At 40.4% G+C, this 6,992-nt stretch overlaps 1 protein-coding gene across 1 annotated transcript in view; it reads right to left on the minus strand.

Moving 5' to 3' along the window:
* The window catches only part of LOC117999520 (calcium-binding protein 8-like), a 236,003-nt gene that overhangs the window by 206,754 nt on the left and 22,257 nt on the right, over positions 1-6,992 (minus strand). The gene's annotated exons all lie outside the window — the stretch shown is intronic.

A 6,992-nucleotide genomic window follows, 5' to 3' on the forward strand; every position in this document is an offset into this window, starting at 1 on the left:
CACTTTCCAGATTTCTATGAACATTTACAAAAATTTATCAAATATAAGACCAAAAAGCAAACTTTAGTAAAGGTACTCAGAAGCAGGTCTGGCACAGTTGCATATAAATAGAAACAAAAATAAAAGTCAATATTTTAATAGCTAAAAGTGACACTTTGTCCAGCTTTCTTGAGATATGCTTGACATATAATACTGTGTAAGTTTAAGGTGCACAATGTGTCCATTTGATGCACTTATACATCCACAAAACAATTAACACCCTCACACCTCCACTGTGTCACATAATTACCATTTCTTTTTTGTGGTGAGAACAGCTACTCTCTTAGCAAACCTCAAATACACAATGCAGTATTTTTTAAAAGATTAATTTACTTGAGAGAGAGAGAGTTGGGGGAGGGACCAAGGGAGGGAGAGAGAATCCCAAGGAACGCGGAGCCCAAAGCAGGGTTCAGTCTCACAACCCAGAGATCATGACCTGAGCCGAAATCAAGAGTTGGACATTCAACTGACTGAGCCACCCAGGCCCCCAAATGCAATATTATTCACTACAATCGCCACACTCTACATTCAATCCCTAGAACTTATTAAAATTGAATTTGTTAATATATTCTCTTAAATACTTCCCAGATCAAAGTTTTTAAATTAAAATTACAGGTCTAGGGGCGCCTGGGTGGCTCAGTCATTAAGCATCTGCCTTCGGCTCAGGTCATGATCTCAGGGTCCTGGGATCAAGCCCCGCATTGCGCTCCCTGCTTGGCGGGAAGCCTGCTTCTCCCTCTCCCACTCCCCCTGCTTGTGTTCCCTCTCTCGCTGTCTCTCTCTTTCTGTCAAAATAACTAAATAAAATCTTAAATAAAATAAAATAAAACTACAGGTCTATCTTCAAAAAACAAAAATGGGAATAATTCATACAAAAAAGTATATGAGGTATATAGCAAAGTAACATTCAGATAAAATGTGAGGTATTTGCTTTCATGATTCCAAAGAGAAAGAATAAACAAGAAGTAAGTCTTAAAGCTAACTTCTTAGAAAACCCCCAACAACAAAATAAAGTAAACAGAAATAATGAAAGAAATGAATTAGAAAACAGATAAAAGAGCTGGTTATTGAAACAAAAGCAATAAACTAGACAAATCTCTGACAAGTCTATTAAAACAAAGAGAGAAAGCACGAATAGGAAACATTCTGAAATATGAGACTTCTATGTGCAACTAACTCTAGACTAATAAATTTAAAACACTGCTTAAATATATGATTTTTCTCTCAAAACACAGAAATTAGATTTTTTTTATTGAAAGCAATGTGATTTAATACCATTCATGCTTATTGAAATTCTCGACATAACACTTTGTTAGGCAGTGATTTAAATATCTGGTTTTAGGTTGGGTGTATTTCCATACTTGATTTTAACATCTGCCATAACCAAAAATACACCTCAGAAAGAGACACAGATCCAAACTGAAGAAAAATGTCATTGGCAGTATTTACTCAATCACAGTATTCACATCCTACAAGCAATTCCATCCTACAAGCATACCAAGATTTTTGCCGATATTTGGCTGGGGAAGTTTGATCTTCCCTAATGTCAATGGATGATCTTGCAAACTGCAAGCGGTCTCATTTTTGTATTTTTAACAAATGGGTCTAAAAAACACTTGATCTCTTCATTTGGAAGATTCTTAAGTGGTTGACAAAATTCTGTTTCCAGATTTTTTTAACTTTGCAGATCTGAGTTTATAGATAGCACACTCACATCTTTTTTTTTTTTGCAACAAAATCACATCATGGTTGAAACATTTCCAAAACCATGATTTTCAAAATGCTCTTTCCATAGCATGAGTTTCCTTTGAAAAGAAGTCATTTCCTCAAACCTTTGTTAAAGTGTCATCTTTAAGTGTGTGGAGAGGACAACATCCTGCCATCTCAGAAAAGATCAGCAAATGTGGATCATTTGCCTGTTTATGACGGAGAGTCTGTGACGCCCCGTGTTTGACAACTCTTTTAAGAACTTTGCCCTGAAATAAGCCCCACACTTTCCTGGGTACAAAAGTCATCTGTAGTCATTTTCCATTTCGTTTCAAAGATTTAGGTCAGGTTTCATTATTCATGAGAGTGAATACAGATCAACATTTTAAATAGCCTTTCTCATGTTTTTCAGTGGTTTCAGCCAACTTTTGTCCGATCTGATGGGCTTGACGGTGTTTTAATTTATAAAGTGCTGATGAAGGTGTCCTTTGGGGACCGCAGGAAATGCCATCTCAGCCATTGTCTTAAGGTCCACTTGGGCCAGCGTGATCAGCATGATCCAAAACCTGGAGCTTTGGGTACATATCTTGCCCCTTTTGGGTGTTAGTCTAATTAAAACTAATTTAATATAATTTATAAATTCCCCTAACCAGGCACTTGTGTCACAAGTCACTGGAAACAAGGGTATGAGGAAGTCAGTGGAAACAAGGTCAATGCCCCCATGTATAGGACACCCACCTGCCCTGAACACGTCACCCCCATCACATCAGCCCAGCAGGTAGATGAGCAACTGAGAGTGTCAGGGTCTCTCTACAGTGGACATTAGTGAAGTGTAATTTCTTCCTTCTCTTTTCTTCTTACATCCAAAGGAATACCATACACACCCTACTTTGAAAACCACTGCAGAGATATTGCCATTAAAATGAGGAAAAACACAACATGCCATCAGCTCTACTATTAAGTAACACTATCCTGGAAATTCTACTTAATGCTGTAAGAATGAATAAAACTAAGAGACTATTTAAGAGAAGACCAAGAAGAAAAATTAAGTGATCAAAACCTAAAATGAAATACATATAAATACGTAATCCATCTTTCATGGTCAAAGGACATTCCAAGTTGGCAGTGTAACTACAGAAATCACAAAGGAAAAGACTGAGAGCTTTGCCAATATAAAAATAGAAACTTCTAAGCATTATCAACAGCATAAATAAAACTAAGAGGCAAGCAGGGAGCACAAAAAGGACATGAAGAGATAAGTCACAAAACTGGAAAGACAAACAACTAATAAAATATATGGAAACCATGGCTGATCTCCTAAGTAACCAAAGAAATACAATTTGTATGCTATCTGTTTTTTCAATTTAGGAGGGTTTTGCTTGTGTGTTTGTTTTGTTTTTAAAGCATTTATTTATTTACTTAGAGAGAGAGAGTGAGTGTGTGTATGAGCAGGGGGAGAATGGGGCTTGAGCCCGGGACCCTGAGATGATGACCTGAGCAGGAATCAAGAGTTGTGAACACTTAACCCACTGAGCCACCCAGGCGCCCCTGTTTCTTTTTAACATATTGGTGAGAATATAATGAGCTGGGTACTTTGTAGTGATAGCTTGGAGAAAACAACTTGGCAATTATGTATCAAGAGTCCAAAGGATAGTTCTCAGCCTTTGATCCAACAACTCTATTGTTTGAAATCGATCCTGAGATATGGTCAAAGATTTGCACACCAAAAACATTGCATTGCGTTGTATTTAAAATGGACGAACACAGAAAAGAAAGGAAGAAAAAAATTAGAAAAAATCTAAAAGTATAGAAATTGATAAGCAACACAGATTCATATCAGAGTATACTGCATATCAATGATACTTGTTAAAATTTTAATGATATCAGAAATCTTTACAATATGGTGTTTTAACTCTAGAAAGCACTTCAAGTAATAAAACGGAACATACTTCTCTCTCCTAAAATCCTATTAAAACCATGGCATAGGAGAACAAAATGGAATATATTCATAAAAGCACAGAATATGGAGGAAAGGGACCATCATCATTAGTCCAAAAAAAATTGGCTGAATGATTTTGCCCATCTTGATGGACAAGGTTGAGCAGAGCAAATCTGGCTGAAAATATGATAAGGGGAAGGCAGAGGTAGAGAGAGGCTCTGTCGAAAACCAAGAGCACCCCAAGTTGGCAGGTACTAAGAGCTAGAATGGACACAGGGTGGAACCAGGTGGTGATTCAAGCCCTTTACTTGGTACAGCTCAGTGGGTCTCCCAGCCCAAGGAAAAGGTCCTCTTAAAGGAGTGAACTTCCTGAGGGTTGGGTGGGTGCCCCAGGGTAAGGCCCTCTTCCTCTGGTATTTGCATGGGGACAACTTGTTCACGCTTTTTGTGACTGTTAAACTGAATCCACGCCCCACCCCTGTAAAGGTCTGCAGCCATTCCTCACCTTTGAGGGGAAAGCTGGTATGGACGAGATAGGGAACCTGAAGGGACTCCCATTTTAGAAAGGCTCCATCTCTGCCATTTCTCTGCTAAGCCCCATTTACTCACGTTCTGTATTTCACCTTGCTTCTGAGTAAACCAAAGAAGCTATGTTCCTGCCCCAAGGGGGAAGCAAGAAAGGGAATCATTCTGTGAGTTTCATTCTAGGCCCCCTTACACCTGGTAACATCCAAGAAGAATCAGTCCCGAGCTGGGACATGAGCTTCGAACAAACCTCGGTCATTACTGATGTCAATACACCTGTCTTCGGTGATTTATGGAATGACAACTCTTATTCACCTGACACTCACTTGGATCACCCTACCCTGGATTCCTGAAGGAATACCTACCCTGGACCCCTTTCCAATATAAACCCCCAACTCCAAGTGATGGGGAGACTCACCTCTCCTTTTCCGAGTCTCCCAGACACTCCATCTGCTACACTCTATCATTTACGCTATTCAGTAAACCCTGCTATCACTTCCTCCCAGCTTGCATTTGATTTGAAGCCAAGGACCCTCATGGCTGGTCCTGCAGGGCCCCCTCGGGGTCCTTGGACCCCGCCTGCTATGCCATTAAGAGGAAACCTGACTCGTACTGGCACTTCCATTCAGAAATGCCAGCAATGCCAAACAAAGACTGCCCGACCCTTGAAGACGATCAGCATCCCCAAGAGCAGGGCAGCAAAGGTGACCCCAGAAATAAGAAGGATGATTCTGGAAAGAGAAGGCACCTTGGAAGAATTCTAACATAACACTTGAGAGAGACCCGAGAGGCTGCTTCGAAAAATGAGTAGTCTGAGATCAAGAACTCAGGGAAGTTAAAATTTCTACCAGAAAAAAATAAAATTCAGTAGAACTACAGGGGAAAGTTATGGACACCACACAGAATATAGAAAAATAGAAAATTTCATTCATAAACAGTAAGGATTAATGCAAACAGCCACATCCACCTAATAAGCCTTTCAAGATGAGAGACCAGAAAACTGGAAGGAAAGGAAATAAGAGAAGAAAATTTCTGATGATATGAACCTTCGGACTGAAAAAGCCCATCGAGTAGCTCAAACCTCATAAATAGCCCAAAACCTCATAAAGTTTCAGAACACAAGGATAGAGAAAGCACTCTAAAGCTTCTAGAGCAAAGAAGAGACAACTTCCTGATGAATGACGATCCTATTGGCATGAGACACAGATCAGCATCATCGGATACCAGTTGACAACAGAGCAAGGAGCTTAAGTCTCGTGGGAAAAATGAACGGATACCCAGGCAACATCCAATCAAGACAAGCACTTAGAAAGTGTACGATTCATAGACACTTCCTAACAGAATCACTCAATGAATTATGTCAGCAAAACATACAAGGAATCCAAGAAGTGAGAGAATGGGTTCCAGCCCGGGCGTGAAATCTAACAAGAAGGTGCGCTCTCAGAAGACCACTGTGAGAGCAAATCAGATCCAAGATGCCCAGGGCAGGGCGAAAAGCCACCTGCACAACGAACACGGGGCTGAAGCTGGATCAGCCCCTTAAGAAGCAGCAGCTAAATGTCGGTATCAAATGTCAAAGACAAGCAGAGTGGGCTCCCCTCTTCACTCCCCTCTCCCTTCGATTCTGAGGCTTTTTAAATATGTTTTTCTACAAATGGCACAAGATTAGTTTCTGCACAGAGTAATATTTATAATCATCATCACCATCATCATATCCTAAATGCTAACTATGTTCTTTTCAAATCTGCAACCGACAGCCGAATCACGGACATTTCAATTCCAGGTAGAGAACAGAGCACACATGTTGGACACCATGATCATCTCATAGTACAAGTGGCAGAGAAGGGGGAGAAAGAAATGTGAGGTGTGGTGTCCCTCATCTCTCCCGGTGCAAGGGCTAAAGGTACTAGTTAAAGTTAACAAGGAAATAAAGATTTAAGTGTGTGAGCTAAAGCAATGAAGCTAATCAATTCAAAGATTTAAAAATAAATGTGTGACCAGCAGATCCTGGAAGGTAAGGACAGGGAGGGCTGTAGGGTAATGGGGATCCCCTTGTCCTTCATGAGAGAGGATGGGGAGGTTCTATTTAAAGTGGAGAACCAAAAATGCAGAAGCACTTCCTCTGGAGCGATTTCACCCACCGAGGGCACTAACAATTACAAATGGCTCAAAGAAGTGGCCTCGGACGTGGAGGGTTCGGCTGATGGGGACTCTTACTTTTTGTTTGTACCCACTTACATTGTTTTTTTATTATCCTGTTCCTGCATTGCTTTTATAAGGTCAGACCATAAAATTATATGGAGAGCATAATCACAACTATATAGTTACCTAGTCACATCCATATTCATATGCATATTCATATGTATTCACACGGATGTTCACATATGCATGTTCATATGTACAGCCATAGAAAAGTTATTGGAAAGACATAAAGCAAAATGTAAATACTCGTTATTGCTGAGTGATGCATTCACTGTAATTATATCATTTGTTTCAACCTTCCCCACTTAGTGCCATGGATCTATTTCATTTTTATAGCTAGGAAGAAACTAACATGATTTTACAAATGGAAGAGCCTGCCTGTCATTTCGTCCACGTGGGGGTAGGACCACAAGGACCCTGAAGGCAGACAAAGTCTGCTTCAAGGCCAGGGGTCCAGTGACCCAGAGCCATCGTGCATGAGCACACATTGGGTCTGCAACCATAGGCCTCAGAAGACAGAGCCTTGGCTGGCTAACATGAAGGGCTAGTGTCACCCAGCAGTGTGGACCCAGATGTGCGT

Source organism: Mirounga leonina, unplaced genomic scaffold (assembly GCF_011800145.1).
Source record: "Mirounga leonina isolate KUSES-001 unplaced genomic scaffold, KU_Mleo_1.0 Mir_454, whole genome shotgun sequence".
NCBI lineage: Eukaryota > Metazoa > Chordata > Mammalia > Carnivora > Phocidae > Mirounga > Mirounga leonina.